Raw genomic sequence first — 18,005 nt, 5'->3', positions numbered from 1 at the left:
GAGGAGGAGATTCACTGTGATGGGTGATTGTGTTAGTTGTGTGTCTTGGTATTTTTCTTGTTGGATGACTGCAGAAACCAAATTTTGTTTGAACTTCATTTCAGGTTCAAATGACAATAAACGGTATTGTATTGTATAAAGTCCAGAAAAATCAGATTAAAGCTGGTCTGAGGGCTTCCAATAGGGTAGTTGGTAGCTCAGGATGGACGGCTCTCCAGTTAGCGAGAGGATAGTTCAGTTGGTTCTTCGCACAGATCAATTCTCTGATAGAACAGTGAGCCCGTTACTGTTTACCATCAGAGTTAATCCAGAACTTGGAGAAATCCTTGAAAAGGGAGTATAAAAGTGCTGGAAAACTAGAGGACGTATTGTCCCATTGGACTTACCCCTTTGGTTCCGGTCTCTATGTCAGCTGAAATGCTGCCACTGTATGTCCCAGACCCTGTCCCGGGGGCTTGTTTGGAAGGCTGCCTGTGGAAGATGCAAAGAAATATGATCGTTAATAAAAAACGTCTCCATAAATGGGAGGTGGATTTACAAATCCAGGCAGAGGTGATTAACTTGGCATCACTCTCTAGAATTTAGGAGATTGAGAGGGGATCTTATAGAAACTTACAAAATTCTTAAGGGGTTGGACAGGCTAGATGCAGGAAGATTGCTCCCGATGTTGGGGAAGTCCAGGACAAGGGGTCACAGCTTAAGGATAAGGGGGAGGGAATCCTTTAAAAACTGAGATGAGAAGAACTTTTTTCACACAGAGAGTGGTGAATCTCTGGAACTCTCTGCCGCAGAGGGTAGTCGAGGCCACAGTTCATTGGCTATATTTAAGAGGGAGTTAGATGTGGCCTTGTGGCTAAGGGGATCAGAGGGTATGGAGAGAAGGCAGGTACGGGATACCGAGTTGGATGATCAGCCATGATCATATTGAATGGCGGTGCAGGCTCGAAGGGCCGAATGGCCTACTCCTGCACCTAATTTCTATGTTTCTATCATATTTGGAACACACAGTGGGCAGAATGGCCTGTTCTTGTGCTGCACTTACTGCCTGCAAGCAGGTGCCCCGGGCACTCCACGAACTGCCTGCAGAAGACAGCCCTTTCCCTAAAAGCCAAAGTCAGCAAAGCTGTAGCTGCTTCCATGATGAAGGCCAGTTTGTGCGGTGTACCTGCTCGGTCGACCCACGCCAAACATTTTTTTTTTTCCACTTAAATCTTTATATACAAAACAGTGCAACACCATCACCATAAATAAAACAAAGTAAGAAAAACAGCAATCAAAATAAAAAAATAAGTAGATAGAGGGAAAAAAGAAGTAAATAAATAAAAAAATTGGAATAAGACCGTGTGGTTCAATTACCAAATTAAAAAAAGAAAAAACATTAATCAATCAATCAATCAATCAACCTTTATTGTCATCTTGCAAGCAACAGTTGTTACAGTGCAAAATGAAAAGACGTTTCCCAGTGAATAGCGGAGCATCGCACATGAAATTTAAACACTTCACACATAATAACACTAAAAACAATCCAGTCCCTGATGGAACAGTATAAATAGTTAAAAGCAGGTAAAAAAACACAATGTTAAAATTCAATAAACCAATCATAAAAAATGTCCGGGGCCGCTGATTTGAGTGGCCAGTGCCAGTATTAAAGTGTCCGTGCCAGCCGCAGAGTCAAGTCAAGTGACTGTGGGTGCAGAGTGACTGTTTAGCAGCCTCACAGCCTGTGGGGAGGATGCTGTTTTTAGCAGCCTCGTAGTAACATTTTCGGCTTTGATGACTACGATATCTCTTGCCTGATGGCAGGAGATCCAGGTGTACGTGGAGGGGGTGCAGTTTGTCCTTAGCAATTCTCTGTGCTTTCTTCAGACAGCGGCTCTGAAACAGTTCTTGTACCGAGGGTAGGGAGACGCCAATGATCCTCTCTGCTCCCCTCACTACCCTCTGCAGAGCCTTCCTGTCCGAACAGTTGCAGGTGGAGTACCACGTATTTATGCAGTACGTGAATAATTGATTCGTCATCTGGAGATAATTCAATATTCATATAAACATACCATCTAGTTCTATATAACGCAATCTTCCCATATCTAGCTCGGCATTTATCTAATTAGGTGTCATGGCTCAAATAAACGGTCCATTTTTCCCAGATCTTCTCAAATGAATTCCCCTCGACTCTCAAGGAATATGTCAATTTCTCCATATTAAAGATTAACTCCAAACATTTAACCTGTAAAAAGTTGGCCATCTTGCCGTGGCAAAAATCCCTTTGATATACCAACCTACACATTCACACTAGCTGAAAATTATGTGTGCGTCTGTGTCTGTGTCTGTGTGCATGTGTGTGTGTGTGTGTGTGTGTGTGTGTGTGTGTGTGTGTGTGTGTGTGTGTGTGTGTGTGTGTGCGTGCGCACGTGATTAAACTCTTGATTAAAGACAGTCAAAGGTCTCCAGTGAAGTAGATGGCAAGTCAGGACCACACTCTAGTCGGTGAGAGGATGATTCAGTTGCCTGATGACAGCTGGGAAGAAACTGTCCCTGAATCTGGAGGTGTGCGTTTTCAAACTTCTATACCTAGAAACATAGAAAATAGGTGCAGGAGGAGGCCATTCGGCCCTTCGAGCCAGCACCACCATTCATTGCGATCGTCCCCAATCAATAACCCGTGCCTGCCTTCTCCCCATATCCCTTGATTCCACTAGTCCCTAGAGTTCTATCTAACTCTCTCTTAAATCCATCCAGTAATTTGGCCTCCACTGCCCTCTGTGGCAGGGAATTCCACAAATTCACAACCCCGAGTGAAAATGTTTTTTTTCACCTCAGTCTTAAATGGCCTCCCCTTTATTCTATGACTATAGCCCCTGGTTCTGGACTTGCCCAACATTGGGAACATTTTTCCTGCATCTAGCTCGTCCAGTCCTTTTATAAATATATGTTTCTATAAGATCTCCCCTCATCCTTCTAAACATAGAAACATAGAAATTAAGTGCAGGAGTAGGCCATTCGGCCCTTCGAGCCTGCACCGCCATTCAAATATGATCATGGCTGATCATCCAACTCAGTATCCTGTACCTGCCTTCTCTCCATACCCTCTGATCCCCTTAGCCACAAGGGCCACATCTAACTCCCTCTTAAATATAGCCAATGAACTGGCCTCAACTACCCTCTGTGGCAGAGAGTTCCAGAGATTCACCACTCTCTGCGTGAAAAAGTTTTTCTCATCTCGGTTTTAATGGATTTCCCCTTAAGCTGTGACCCCCTTGTCCTGGACTTCCCCAACATCGGGAACAATCTTCCTGCATCTAGCCTGTCCAACCCCTTAAGAATTGTGTAAGTTTCTATAAGATCCCCTCTCAATCTCCTAAATTCTAGAGAGTATAAACCAAGTCTATCCTGTCTTTCTTCATAAGACAGTCCTGACATCCCAGGAATCAGTCTGGTGAACCGTCTCTGCACTCCCTCTATGGCAATAATGTCCTTCCTCAGATTTGGAGACCAAAACTGTACGCAGTTAACTGTACGCAAAACTCCAGTGAATACAAGCCTGATGGGAGAGGGGAGGAGAGGGGGTGAGACTCATTCATAACTGCAAAGGTGCCTCATTTCTTGGGAATGAGTGCAAACACCGGCAGCAATTTCACCGGCTGTGCTTGGAATTAGGCGATGGACAGGGGGAATTATGAACCTAGATGGTGGTAAGTCGCGTGTGGAGACATTCAGACTGCCTCATCGAGCTTGGGCGGGCAAAGGGTGCCGGGGTCATCGCTTGCTTCAAGACGTTCAACAATGTACGACGTCAGCTGAGGAAACTCCAGATTAGACCCACCCACGACACCAAGATCCTTTTTGTTTCACTGCTCTCCCAGTTCCACCACACCCAACTGCTCACGTCTGGTTCTCATCCCTCCCCCAATCCCACAGCTCAACTCTTCCCCAAAGATAGACACACAACACTGGAGTAACTCAGCGGGTCAGGCAACATCAATGGAGAACACGGATAGGTGACGTTTCCGTGTTTAAGAAGGAACTGCAGATGCTGGAAAATCGAAGGTAGACAAAAATGCTGAAGAAACTCAGCGGGTGCAGCAGCATCTATGGAACGAAGGAAATAGGCCTATTTCATTCGCTCCATAGATGCTGCTGCACCCACTGAGTTTCTCCAGCATTTTTGTCTACCTTAGGTGACATTTCCGATTGGGGACCTTTTTATCTTCTTCCTTCTGAAGAAGGGTCCTGACCCGAAACATCGCCTATCCTTCCCCTAAGATTGTTCTCCAGAGATGTTGCCTGACCCTCTGAGTGACTCCAGCACATTGTCTCTGGCTTTGCCCATCTCAACCCCTCTTAACCCCTGTGCTGCTAGATGCAAGGCATATTTAAATCCGTATTCTCCCCACATTCTCAAGATTGCCCCACACTCTCCTGGTCTTGAGACCCGGTAACATTGGGCACGGTTTGGGCATCGGACCCACCCAGCTTTTCTCTTCATTGCCTCATCACCCTGAGCACCGTCACGGAACAGGACGGACTCAGGACACTTCTAGAACGTCCCAGAATCACTAAAGTTCTTTGGAAGTGTAGCCTTAGCTGCAATGTAAGAGAACGGGCAGCCAATCTACATAGGGCAAGCCCCACATTCATAATGAATTGATAGACTGTGGAGCAGCTGAGACAATAAGGATCTTCATTCCACTAGGATTTTAATTGCTATTTATTGGCTACATTAAAGGAAAACAATACTCTTGAAAGTAGAGGGGCTGCATCAGAGGTATATCTTAGAATCCCTTGATACTGACAATAGGGACAGGACATAAGAGGACACAGTGCTGAAGTAACTCAGCAGGTCAGGCAGCACCTCTGGAGAAAATGGTATAGGTGACGTTTCGGGTCGGGACCCGTCTTTACTTTAGTCTTTCGAGAACAACGCTGGACCATCGAGTACACGCCAACCAGCGATCACCCCGCATACTAACATTATCCTACACACTAGGATTTTACCAAACCCAATTAACCTACAAATCTGCACGTCTATGAAGTATGGGAGGAAACCGCATAACCCGCAGAAAGCCCACGCGGTTACAGGGAGAACGTACAAACTCAGAACAGGCAGAACCCGTAGTCAGGATTGAACCCGGTTTCTCTGGCTCTGCAAGGCAGCGACTCTACCACCGTACCGCCTCCGATTGAACCTGTTTCTCCAGGACATAGGAGTGGGTTTTTATTCCCTTTTAGTTTAAAGGAGCGTTGAAGGAGCACAAGGGGGCCAGAGAGGAAAGGGCAGGACAGAGGTACGCCATCGCACACCAGGTCCCCATGCAACCCTCTCACCCGAGGCAGGATTACTTTGGTTTATAGATGCAGTCTTTCTGCACATCGAATTCACGCCCTCTATTGATCACCCATTCACACTAGTTCGATGTTATCCCACTTTCACATCCACTCCCTACACACCAGAAGCAAGTTACTGAAGAAATTAAACCCCCGTGGCTTTGTAAGTCAAGTCAAGTCAAGTCAAGTCACTTTTATTTCTATAGCACATTTAAAAAACAACTCTCGTTGGCCAAAGTGCTTAACATTGGTAGAGGTACTAATGTTATACAACAGTAGTTCATGGATTAAATGCATACATCACTACATACATATAGCCTTCGCTCGATATTGCAATGTGGGAGGAAACCCATAAGGCACAGGCTCTTTGGCCCACCAAGTCCGCACCGACCAGCGATCACCCCTTACGCTAGCATTACCCCACACACTAGACACTTTACAATTATACCAAGCCAATTAACCTCCAAACCTGTTAGTGTTTGGAGTGTGAGATCACCCAGAGAAAACCCACAAAGTCACAGGGAGAACGTACAATTCCGTACAGACAGCACCCGAGGTCGGACTCTGGCACTGCAAGGCAGCAGCTCTGCCAGCTGCGCTATCGTGCCTCCATTTGACAGCTAACTGCCAGCCAAAACTCCCAACAGAATAAAAGCAGAACTGTGCTGTATCTCTGGCGAGACATTGACCCTGGGTCCAGTCACGTGAATTTAAAACTGCCCACTGCCACACTTGGAAGTACTGCAGACCCCGTGAGTGTTTACACCAACCTAATGATAAAAGAGTTCTCCTGATAAATATTTACCAATGGCGCCAAAGGTATAATCTAGTTATTTTGCCGTTTTCAGGGAACATGTCGTTCAGTATTCCTGCAGTGCAGAGAACCTGCACCAAGGCTGTGAAAGGTACTTAGTTTAGTTTAGAGATACAGCGCGGAAACAGGCCCACCGAGTCCGCGCCGACCAGCGATCCCCGCACACTGACACTATCCGACACACACTAGGGGCACAATTCTACATTTATACCAAGCCAATTAACCTACAAACCTGCACATCTTTGGAATGTGGGAGGAAACCGAGGACCTCAGAGAAAGCCCACGCAAGTCACGGGGAGAACGTACAAACTCCGTACAGACAGCGCCTGCAGTCACGATCGAACCCGGGTGTCTGGCGCTGCAAGGCAGCAACTCTACCACTGCTCAACCTTGCCACCACGTACTGAATATAGAACTGGATAGAATAAACGTAGAATATAGCAGAGGAACAGGCCTTTGGCCCATAATGTCTGTGTTAAACATGATGCCAAGATGATGTCGTCTTGCTGAGTTTCGCCGTTTGAAAGGACTGGATAGAATGGATGTGGAGAGGATGTTTCCGCTAGTGGGAGAGACTAGGACCAGAGGTCACAGCCTCAGAATAAAAGGACGTTCCTTTAGGAAGGAGATGAGGAGACATTTATTTAGTTTGAGGGTGGTGAATGTGGGATACATTGCCACAGAGGGCCATGGAGGCCAAGTCAATGGATATTTTTAAGGCTGAGATATATGGATTCTTGATTAGTACGAGTGTTGGGGTTTATGGGGAGAACGCAGGAGAATGGGGTTAAGAGGGGAAGATAGATTAACCATGATTGAATGGCGGAGTAGACGTGTTGGGCCGAATGACCTAATTCCGTCCTATCACTTATGACCTAATGAACATACGTTATCACCCGGTCCACAGCCAACAATGGACCATTGTGAGCTCTGCCTTTCCTTGATCATCATTGCTGGCTTTAATTCGTCCTTTTGCATATTTTTCATTCATTTGTTCTATGTACCTTTTCATATCTTTCATCTCCCTCTCCCCAGACTCTCAGTCTGAAGAAGGGTCTTGACCTGAAATGTCACCTATTCTTTTTCTCCAGAGATGCTGCCTGACCCGCTGAGTTACTCCAGCTTTTTGTGTCTATCTATGATGCCAAGACCGATGTGTTATCTGCCACACATAATTCTCATTCCTCCGTATCCATCAAAAAGTCTCTTAAATGCCACTATTGTATCTGCCTCCACCACCACCACTTAACCACGGGTGGCAGTTACAGGCATACAGTGTAAAAAAAACAAACTTACCCCACACATTTTCTTTACATTTTTCGTTCTCACCTTAAAGCTATGCCCTCTAGTATTTGATATTTCCATCCCGGGAAAAAGATGTCTACCCTATCTTTGTCTCTCATGTTTTATACACTTCTATCAGATCTCTCCTTAATCTCCAGCCTTCTGGAGAAAACAATCCAATTGTGAAGAAGGATCCACACCCCGAAACGTCATCTATCCATGTTCTCCAGGGATGCTGCCGGACCCGCTGAGTCAGTCTAGCACTTTATGACTTTCCAAGTCTGTGTAACCTCCCTCTGAACCCTCTAATCCTGGCAACATTATGCTCTTGCGTTAGGAATGTCTTCATCTGCATAGAGCCACACAGCTTGGAAACAGGCCCTTCGGCCCATCTTGCCCACACTGACCAACGTGCCCCGTCTACACTAGTCCCTAATGTCAGGCAGCATCTCTGGAAAAAATGCGTGGATGGCATTTTGGGTCGACACCCTTTTTCAGAAGCTGGTCGAATGCTCCTTGTCTTTTCATCTCTGAGCTTTGTCCAACCGTCTGCCTACCGAAATTCCCCATTGCCTGTATCCACCTATCACTCACCAGGCGTTAACCTCCCCTCTCTGCCAGTTTTCTCCACCCTCCCCTCCACAACCACAGGCAGTATGAAGAAGGGTCCCGACCCGTAATGCCGTTGGCCATAAGTGATAGGAGTAGATTTAGGCTATTCGGCCCATCAAGTCTACCTCGCCATTTAATCATGGCTGATCTATCTCTCCCTCCTAACCCCATTCTCCTGCCTTCTCCCCATAACCTCGGACACCTAATCAAAAATCTATCTATCTCTGACTTAAAAGTATCTACTGACTGCCTCTGCAGCAAAGGTTCCCAACCTCGGGTAAATTTACCCTCAGGGGGTACATTTCGCCTACCCAGGGGGTAAATTTGTTGATTCTGGATTTGTACATGTTATTTCTCATTGACTGACTGTGTTTGGTTCTGGTATACCGGTATCTGTTCATCATTAGTTGTTCATAAATATGTGAAATAACATTGTTATGTGCTATTAAAGTTGCCAGGTTGGGAACCCCTGCTCTACAGCCGTCTGTGGAAAAGAATGCCACAGAATCACCACCCTCCGACTAAAGAAATTTCTCCTCATCTCCTTCCTAAAAGAACGTCCTTTAATTCTGATGCTATGACCTCTAGTCCTAGACTCTCCCACTAGTGGAAACACACTCTCCACATCCACTCTATCCAAGCCTTTCACCATTCTGTATTCCGTTTCATTCTTCAAAACTCCAGCGAGTACAGGCCAAGTGCCGACAAACGCTCCTTCTACTCTACACCTTCCCAGGATCATTCTTATAAACCTCCGCTGGACCCTCTCCAGAGCCTGCACACCCTTCCTCAGATATGGTGCCCATCCTTCCATAGATATATCACCTATTCATAGTCATACACAAATTTCATAAACGTTGTGGTATTACCTGCCTCAAGTACCTACTCCAGCAGCTCATTGCATATACCTACCACCCTTTCTGTAAAAAGGCTGCCCCTCTTGTTCCTATTAAATATTCCCCCCCCCACCTCCCCCACCCCACACACCTTAAATCTATGTCCTCTGACACTTGATTGTGCATTTACCCTCTCTATTCCTCTCACGATCTTGTACATCTCTACAAGATTACGCCTCATCCTCCTGCTCTCCAAGGAATAAAGCCCTCACCTGCTCAACCTTTCCCTACAGCTCAGGCCCTCGTGTTCCGGCAACATCATCGTAAATCTTCTCTGCACCCTTTCCTATAACAGGGCGACCAAAGCAGAACACAACACTCGCGATGAATGGGACAGCCACGCCGTCCCCTGCACTTTGGCACCAGCAGGCGTGGTATGTCGTGTGCAAGTCAGCACACGACAGCAGAGGCAAGTCAACAAAGGGAGAGAGACAAGATAGGTAATTGGAGCAAACTCACGTCAGCCGATGGAATTACGGCAACACACCTGCTCAGCTCACTCTAATCTTTCGGAGGTAGGAGGACAGACGTCTGCTCGGTCTTGGCCCCCCCGTCCAAGTGAGTCTGAAAGCCTTCGGACAGCGCACAGACATACGCCACAGCACAATTGCAGGAGATGGCTAGACAATGACCATGGTGGCCAACCCTGCTCCACAATAATGGCCATAGAAAATAGCCCCTTCCTGTATTCACTTCCTTGGAAACACACTGCCATTTTATCAGTCCTCTGACCCAAAGCTTCCTTTGTGCCCGACTGTGTGCGTGTGAGCGCGCGTGCAAGCTCTGCTAATTTCTTTAATCACTTGCAGCCCGTGGTGGACGTAACGTTCTCAGTTGGCTGAGATGTTACTGCCGACACAGGGACCGGTGGCGATGGGTGCGTTCCTTGAACGCATCCCCAAAATGAATGGAAAGGTTTAATGGGAACCCGAATGGCAGCTTATTCACAGAAGGTGAGATGAATATGGAACAAGCTGTCAGAAGAGGTAGTTGAGGTACATACTATGGCAGCATTTAAAGGACACTTGGACAGGTACATGGATAGGAAAGATTTAGAGGGAATGTAGAAACACAGAACTGCAAATGCTGGTTAATACACATCAGGGCAAAAGGTGCTGGTGCAACTCAGCAGGTCAGGCAGCATCTTAGGAGAACATGGCTAGGTGACGTTGATGGCTGGGGCCTTTCTTCAGAAGACCCTTCTGGGTCTCATGATGTCCTGACGGAAACGTCAAACCAAATCTGACCAGGGATGGGTCTGAGAAGGGTCTCGAACTGAAATGTCACCTATCCATTTTCTCCAGAGATGCTGCTTGACCCGCTGAGTTAATCCACCACTGTTTTAGTGATACAGCGCAGAAACAGGCCCTTCAGCCCACTGAGTTTGCCCTGCCCCGCACATTAACACGCCGCGCCAAGCCAATTAACCTACATACCTGTACTTCTTTGGTATGTGGGAGGAAACCGAAGATCTCGGAGAAAACCCACACAGGTCACGGGGAGAATGTACAAACTCCGGACAGACAGCACCCATAGTCGGGATCAAACCCGGGTCTCCGGCGCTGCAAGCGCTGTAAGGCAGCAACTCTACCGCTGCGCCACCGTGGCTGCCCGAGGTTTAGAGGGATATGGGCCAAACATGGGCAAATAAGACTCGCTTTGATGGGGCATTGGTCAGCATGGATGAGTTGGCCTGAAGGACCTGTTTCCATTGAGCAAGGCTCTAAGTGGGCAAATGGGGTTGGTGTAGATGGTCAAAAAGGGCAGAAAGGTCGTGATGGGCCGAAGGGCCTGTTTCCACGCTGTATGACACTATGAGCTCTTCTCCCCACAGGCCCACACCTGGTAAAGCTGGAGCCTGTATACTTGACTAAGTGTGAATTTAGTGCAGAGTTATACAGGCCCTTCAGCCCATCGAGTCCACGTTGACAATTAATCACTTATTTGCACTGATCCAATTAAAATAAAGATTTCTCCACATTATCGCCAGATCCCTAGATTCTACCACACTTGTGTAGATGGGACAATTAACCTACTGACCCACGCATCTTTGAGACATGGAGCACCTGGGGAGAGAAGAGGCATCCCATCCCGAAACATTGTCTGTGCATTCCCTCCATAGATGCTGCATGACCCACGGAGTTCCTCCAGCACTTTGTGTTTTGCTCAAAATTCCAGCATCTGCATTCTCTCGTATTTCCACCGGGAGGGGGCGGGGGTAACCCACACAGTCACAGGGAGAACGCGCAAACGCCACTCAGACAGGATCTCAGGTCAATATCGAACCTGGGTGACTAGAACTGAGAGTCTGCCACTGCATCGTTTAGTTTAGTTTCGAGAATCATCATGGAAACAGGCCCTTCAACCCACCAAGCCGACCACCTGCACACAAGTTCTATGTTATCCCATTTTCCTATTCATTCTCTACACACTAGGTATGTAGGAAGGAACTGCAGATGCTGGTTTAATCCGAAGATCGACACAAAAAGCTGGGGTTATTCAGCAGGACAGGCAGCATCTCTGGTGAGAAGGAATGGGTATCGTTTCGGGTCGAGACCCTTCTTCTGAAGAAGACCCTTCAGAAGAGGGAAGTGTCTCGACCTGAAACGTCACCCATTCCTTCTCTCCAGAGATGCTGCCTGTCCTACTGAGTTACCCCAGTCTTTTGTGTCTACCCTACACACTCGGGGAAATTTATAGAGGCCAATTAACTGAAGGTAGGTGGGAATAGTGTAGATGGGGCATGTTGGCCGGTGTGGACAAGTTGGCAAACTCACAAATTTTTGGGAAGTGGTAGGAAACCAGAGCACCCGGAGGAAACCCACATAGTCACAGGGTGAACATGCAAACTTCACACAAATAGCGCCCGAGGTCAGGATCGAACATGGGTCTCTGGCGCTGTGGGGCAGTGGCTACATCAACTGCGCAACTGTGCCACCCTACTACAAGACATCAAGTTTTTCTTCTGCAATGATGAGCTAGTGCTCATGATATCCCATCTGCTCGTGTTTGGCCCAGATCACTCAAAACCTTTTCTATCCACCCACGTCTTTCAAATGTCAAAACAAGGAACTGCAGATGACGGTTTACAAAATAAAAGACACAAAGTGGTGGAGTAACTCAGCGAGTCAGGCAGCATCTGGTGTCAGTCTAAAGGGTCTCGACCCGAAACGTCATCCACTCCTTCTCTTCCAGAGATGCTGCCTGTCCTGCTGAGTTACTCCAGCAGTTTGTGTCTAGCATTGAATGACAGTCTGAAGAAGGGTTCTGACCCCAAACATCACCGAACCATGTTCTCCGGGGGTGCTGCCGGTCCCAATGGGCACTTTCTTCCTTTTTAAAGTTGTCATTGTACCTGCCTCATCTACCTCCTCTGGCAGCTTGTCCCACACACCCACCACCCTCTGTTTGAAGAGTTTGTCCCTCAGGTGGCCATTAAATCTTTCCCCCCTTACCTTCCACCTGTCTCCTGGTTCAACTCAGGGTAAAAGACTCCGTGCACTCACCCTGTCTGTTCACCCTCAAGATCTTACGAATCCTCTCAATCTCACGACTTCCCTCCCACTTTCTTTCAAATCACTCTCTCCCTAGTCTCCACCCAATCCCTTTTGCCGACCTTGCACGTCTATTAGGATGTGGGAGGAAACGCAAACTCCACACACATACAAACCGCACCCGAGGTTAGGATCGGACCCGGGTCTCTGGCACTGTGAGGCAGCAGCTCTACAAGCTGCGCCACTTTGCCTCTTATTATAAGTTGCAGATCAAATCCGTCCAACTAATAAGATTAAAATTTCAATCCGATGAATCATGAACCCGCACTGCTGATGTGTCATGTTCAGTCAGACCCTGGCCAGACGGCATATAGTAAGCTTTAAGGGGGTCACTTCTCCTTTTTTGGACTCATTTCATTCACGCTCATTCACATCCTGAGAGGAATTCTCCGCATTTTCCCCCTCCAAAATTAGTTCCATAACTCCAGTCCCGTGAGATTAACACAATTAAAAAGATGAGTGAAACAACAGGCGGGTTGGCACATTTAGCTTATTATTTTCACGTGTGCAAGAAAAAAGTTTGTGTTTGCGTGCTATCCAGCTTTACAGGAGTGCAATCGAGCCATCCGCAGGGCACAGATAAAAGGATATTTAGTGCATTTAGCAGGTACGGAAGACCCGTTTCACTTTGCATGTTTGGTTTAAACATTGCAAACATTTGTGTAGAGTTAAAGCGTTGGTAACTTCACATGCCAATAAATGCAGTGTGTCAGGGAAAAGGGATTGCAGCGAGAAGTGCTATTTCACCGGCCCCCATTCATTCCCAGAACTATAGTCCAAGAACAGGTTCTTATGTAAAAAAAACCCCACAAAAAATACTATCCAAGGTAGATAAAAATGCTTGAGAAACTCAGCGGGTGAGGCAGCATCTATCGAGCGAAGGAAATAGTCCATCTATTCCTTCGCTCCATTGATGCTGCCTCACCCACTGAGTTTCTCCAGCATTTTGGTCTACCTTCGATTTATCCAGCATCTGCAGTTCCTTCTTAAACAAAAATACTATCCATCTCACTCAATCCATGCAAGGGACAGTGACTGGTGCTTGATGTTAACAGACACACATCGCACTACTGCAAGGGTGGTCATATGAAGGGAGAAGGAATTGAGATTGGGGACAGGGACAGAGGTGGGGGAGGAAGGACGAGTACTGGGGAGGGGGGGGGGGGGGGGGGAGAGGAGAGAGGATGGCGATCAGGGGAGAGGATGGGGAGGGAAGAGGAGGATAGTGAGTACTGGGGTGCAATGGGGACCAGGGGAATGTTGGAGAGAAGGGGGAGGAGAGGGGGAGGATGGGGAGGGAGGGGGAGGAGGGGAGGAGGGGGAGGGGGGGGGGGAGAGGAGAGGGGAGAGGGGAAGGGGGGAGAGGAGGGGGATGAGAGGGGAGGAGGGAGGAGAGGGAGGGAAGAGGAGAGGAGGGGAGGGAGAGGAGGAGGAGGAAGAGGAGGAGGAGGAGAGGGAGAGGAGGGGAGGAGGGGAGAAGAGGAGAAGGGGAGGGAGGAAGGGAGGGAGAGGGGAGGAGGAGGGGAGGAGGAGGAAAGAGGAGAGGAGAGAGGAGGAGAAGAGAGGAGAGGAGAAGAGGAGGGGAGGGGAGGAGAAAGGGAGAGGAGAAGAGGAGGGAGGAGGGAGAAGGGAGGAGGAGAGAAGAGGAGGAGGGAGGAGAGAGAAGGGGAGAGGAGAAGAGGAGGGGGAGGAGAGGAAGAGGAGGGAGGAGAAGAGAAGGGGAGGAGAAGGGAGGAGAGGAGAAGAGGAGGGGAGGAGAAGGGAGAGGAGAAGAGGAGGAGAGGAGAAGGAGAGGGAGGGGAGAGGAGAAGAGGAGGAAGAGGAGGAGAAGGGAGAGGAGGAGAAGAGGAGGGGAGGAGAAGGGAGAGAGACGAGGAGGGGAGAGGAGGAGAGGAGGAGGAGAAGAGGGGAGGGGAAGAGGGGGGGAGAGGGAGAGGAGGAGAGAGGAGAGGGGAGAGGGGAGGACGATGGGAGGAGGAGGATGGAGGACTAGAGGGAGAGGGAGGGAGGGGCAGGAGGAGGAGAGAGGGAGAGAGGAGAGAAGAGGATGGAGAGAGGAGAGAGGAGGGAGGAGAAGAGAGGAGGGAAGAGAGAGAAGAGAGAGAGGAGAAAGGGAGGAGGAGAAGGGAGAGGAGAGGGAGAGAGAGAAGGGAAAGAGGAGAAGGGGAGAGGAGAAGGGGAGAGGAGAAGGGAGAGAGGAGAAGGGAGAGGAGAAGGGAGAGGAGAAGGGAGAGGAGGAGAAGGGAGGGAGAAGGAGAGGAGAAGGGAGAGGAGAAGGGAGAGGAGAAGGGAGAGGAGAAGGGAGAGGGGAGGATGAGAGAGAGAGAGATGAAGAGGATGGGGAGAGGGGAAGAGGGAGAGGGGAGAGGGGGAGAGGGGAGAGAGGGGAGAGGAGGAGAGGAGAGAGGGAGAGGGGAGAGAGGAGAGAGGAGAGAGGAGAGGAGGTTGGGGAGAGAGGAGAAGAGGGAGGGGAATGGGGGGAGGAGGATGGAGAGGAGGGGGAGAGAGATGGCGATCAGGGAAGAGGATGAGGGATGAAGAGGAGGATAGTGAATACTGGGGTGCGATGGGGACTAGGGGAGAGAATGTGGGAGAGGGGAGGATGAGAGGGGAGAGATGAAGAGGATGGGGAGAGGAGAGAGGAGAGAGGAGAGAGCGAGAGAAGAGGTTGGGGAGAGAGAGGAGATGTGAGGACGATGGGGGGAGGAGAGGAGGGAGACTAGGGGAGGAAGAGGATGGGGAGGAGGAGAGAGGAGATGGCGATCAGGGAAAGAGGATGAGGGATGAAGAGGGAGGATAGTGAATACTGGGGTGCGATGGGGGATAGGGGAGGGAGAATGTGGGAGAGGGGAGGAGGATGAGAGGGGAGATATGAAGAGGATGGGGAGAGGAGGAGAGGAGAGAGGAGAGGGGAGAAGAGAAGGGAATGGCGAGGGGAGGAAGAAGGGGTTGGGGAGAGGGAGAGGGAGGAGAGGAGGGAGAAGAAGGAGAGGGAGGAGAGAGGAGAGGACTGGGGAGGACGATGGGGGGGGAGGAGGATGGAGACTAGGGGAGAAGAGGATGGGGAGAGGAGAGATGGAGAAGAGGTGGAGGAGGAGGAGGAGAGGAGGAGAAGAGGAGGAGAAGGGGGAGGAGGGAGAGGAGGGGGGGGGAGAGAGAGATGGCGATCAGGGAAGAGGATGAGGGGGGAAAGAGGAGGATAGTGAATACTGGGGTGCGATAGGGACTAGGGGAGAGAATGTGGGAGAGGGGAGGGAGAGGAGAGAGATGAAGAGGATGGGGAGAGGAGAGAGGAGAGGAGGATAGGGAGAGGGGAGAGGGGAGAAGAGGTTGGGGAGAGAGGAGATGGGAGGACGATGGGGGGGGAGGAGGATGGAGACTAGGGGAGAGAATGGGGGAGAGGGGAGGATGAGAGGGGAGATAGGAAGAGGATGGGGAGAGGAGGAGAGAGAGATGGGAGGGGGGAGGGGAGAGGAGGAGAAAAGTGAGGCGATGGGGAGAAGAGGGATGGGGACGAGGGGAGAGAGATGGCGATCAGGGAAGAGGATGATGAGGGGGGGGGGGTGCAGGAGGATAGTGAGGATGGGGGTGCGATGGGATGGGGGAGAGATGTCGATGGAAACCTCACCTCGACGAAGCGCCACATCACATGGCATTGACGGCTCCACACTGCGGCGACGGCGGCGACGGCGGATTTCCTCAGCCTCAGGCCCCGGACTCCTCTCCTCTCCTTCTCCTCTCCTCGCTTCTCTTCTCCTCTTCGCCTTTTTTTATCTCTCTCTCTCTCTCTGTCCTTCTCTCTCTATATATATCTATCTATCCACACACAGTATGTCTGTCTCTCCGTCTCCGGCCTACACCGCTCTCTCTCTCCCGCCGCCGCTGCAACCAACTGCCGCCGGCGCCGACACTCAGCGGACAACAGGCACCGCGCGCCGTCCCGCCCAGCGGCGCTGCCAATCACCGGGACGTGGCCCCGCCCACCGGGTAGTGACTCCGCCCACATAGTGGCATGGTTGCCCCGCCCACCGGCGCTGCCAATCACCGGGACGTGGCCCCGCCCACCGGGTAGTGACTCCGCCCACAGTGGCATGGTGGCCCCGCCCTCCGGGTAGTGACCCCGCCTACAGTGGCATGGTGGCCCCGCCCACAGTGGCATAGAAACATAGAAATTAGGTGGAAGAGTAGAGGCCATTCGGCCCTTCGAGCCTGCACCGCCATTCAATATGATCATGGCTGATCATCCAACTCAGTATCCCATCCCTGCCTTCTCTCCATACCCCCTGATCCCCTTAGCCACAAGGGCCACATCTAACTCCCTCTTAAAATATAGCCAATGACCTGGCCTCGACTACCCTCTGTGGCAGAGAGTTCCAGAGATTCACCACTCTCTGTGTGAAAAAAGTTCTCCTCATCTCTGTTTTAAAGGATTTCCCCCTTATCCTTAAGCTGTGACCCACTTGTCCTGGACTTCCCCAACATCGGGAACAATCTTCCTGCATCTAGCCTGTCCAACCCCTTAAGAATTTTGTAAGTTTCTATAAGATCCCCTCTCAATCTCCTAAACTCTAGAGAGTATAAACCAAGTCTATCCAGTCTTTCTTCATAAGACAGTCCTGACATCCCAGGAATCAGTCTGGTGAACCTTCTCTGCACTCCCTCTATGGCAATAATGTCCTTCCTCAGATTTGGAGACCAAAATTGTACGCAATACTCCAGGTGTGGTCTCACCAAGACCCTATACAACTGCAGTAGAACCTCCCTGCTCCTATATGATGGCCCCGCCCACAGTGGCATGGTGGCCCAGCACACAGTGGCATATGGTGGCCCAGCCCACAGTGGCATATGGTGGCCCAGCACACAGTGGCATATGGTGGCCCAGCCCACAGTGGCATATGGTGGCCCAGCATGGTGGCACAGTGGCATATGGTGGCCCAGCCCACAGTGGCATATGGTGGCCCAGCACACAGTGGCATATGGTGGCCCAGCACACAGTGGCATATGGTGGCCCAGCCCACAGTGGCATATGGTGGCCCAGCCCACAGTGGCATATGGTGGCCCAGCACACAGTGGCATATGGTGGCCCCGCCCACAGTGGCATATGGTGGCCCAGCCCACAGTGGCATATGGTGGCCCAGCCCACAGTGGCATATGGTGGCCCAGCCCACAGTGGCATATGGTGGCCCAGCCCACAGTGGCATATGGTGGCCCCGCCCACAGTGGCATGGTGGCCCAGCACACAGTGGCATATGGTGGCCCAGCACACAGTGGCATATGGTGGCCCAGCCCACAGTGGCATATGGTGGCCCAGCACACAGTGGCATATGGTGGCCCAGCACACAGTGGCATATGGTGGCCCAGCACACAGTGGCATATGGTGGCCCAGCCCACAGTGGCATGATGGCCCCGCCCACCGCGTAGTGACCCCGCCCATATAGTGGCAATGTTGGTTACACAAAAAAGCTGGAGAAACTCAGCGGGTGCAGCAGCATCTATGGAGCGAAGGAAATAGGCAACGTTTCG

General features: G+C 50.1%; 1 protein-coding gene across 1 annotated transcript in view; it reads right to left on the bottom strand.

The window, feature by feature from the left end:
• Positions 1–16,240, bottom strand: part of LOC129715366 (polyamine-transporting ATPase 13A3-like) — a 76,387-nt gene extending 60,147 nt beyond the window's left edge. Inside the window, exons 1-2 of the mRNA XM_055665239.1 lie at positions 16,111–16,240; positions 387–471 (exon numbers count right to left, since the gene is read on the bottom strand). The gene's annotated coding sequence lies outside the window, so the exon portion shown is untranslated. The remainder of the gene's footprint in view (positions 1–386; positions 472–16,110) is intronic.
• Positions 16,241–18,005: the final 1,765 nt, after the last annotated feature.

The sequence above is a fragment of the Leucoraja erinacea genome, unplaced genomic scaffold (genome assembly GCF_028641065.1).
Source record: "Leucoraja erinacea ecotype New England unplaced genomic scaffold, Leri_hhj_1 Leri_113S, whole genome shotgun sequence".
NCBI lineage: Eukaryota > Metazoa > Chordata > Chondrichthyes > Rajiformes > Rajidae > Leucoraja > Leucoraja erinaceus.
Note: the sequence above shows the minus strand (reverse complement) of the source record. Positions and strands in the feature narration are given on the sequence as shown.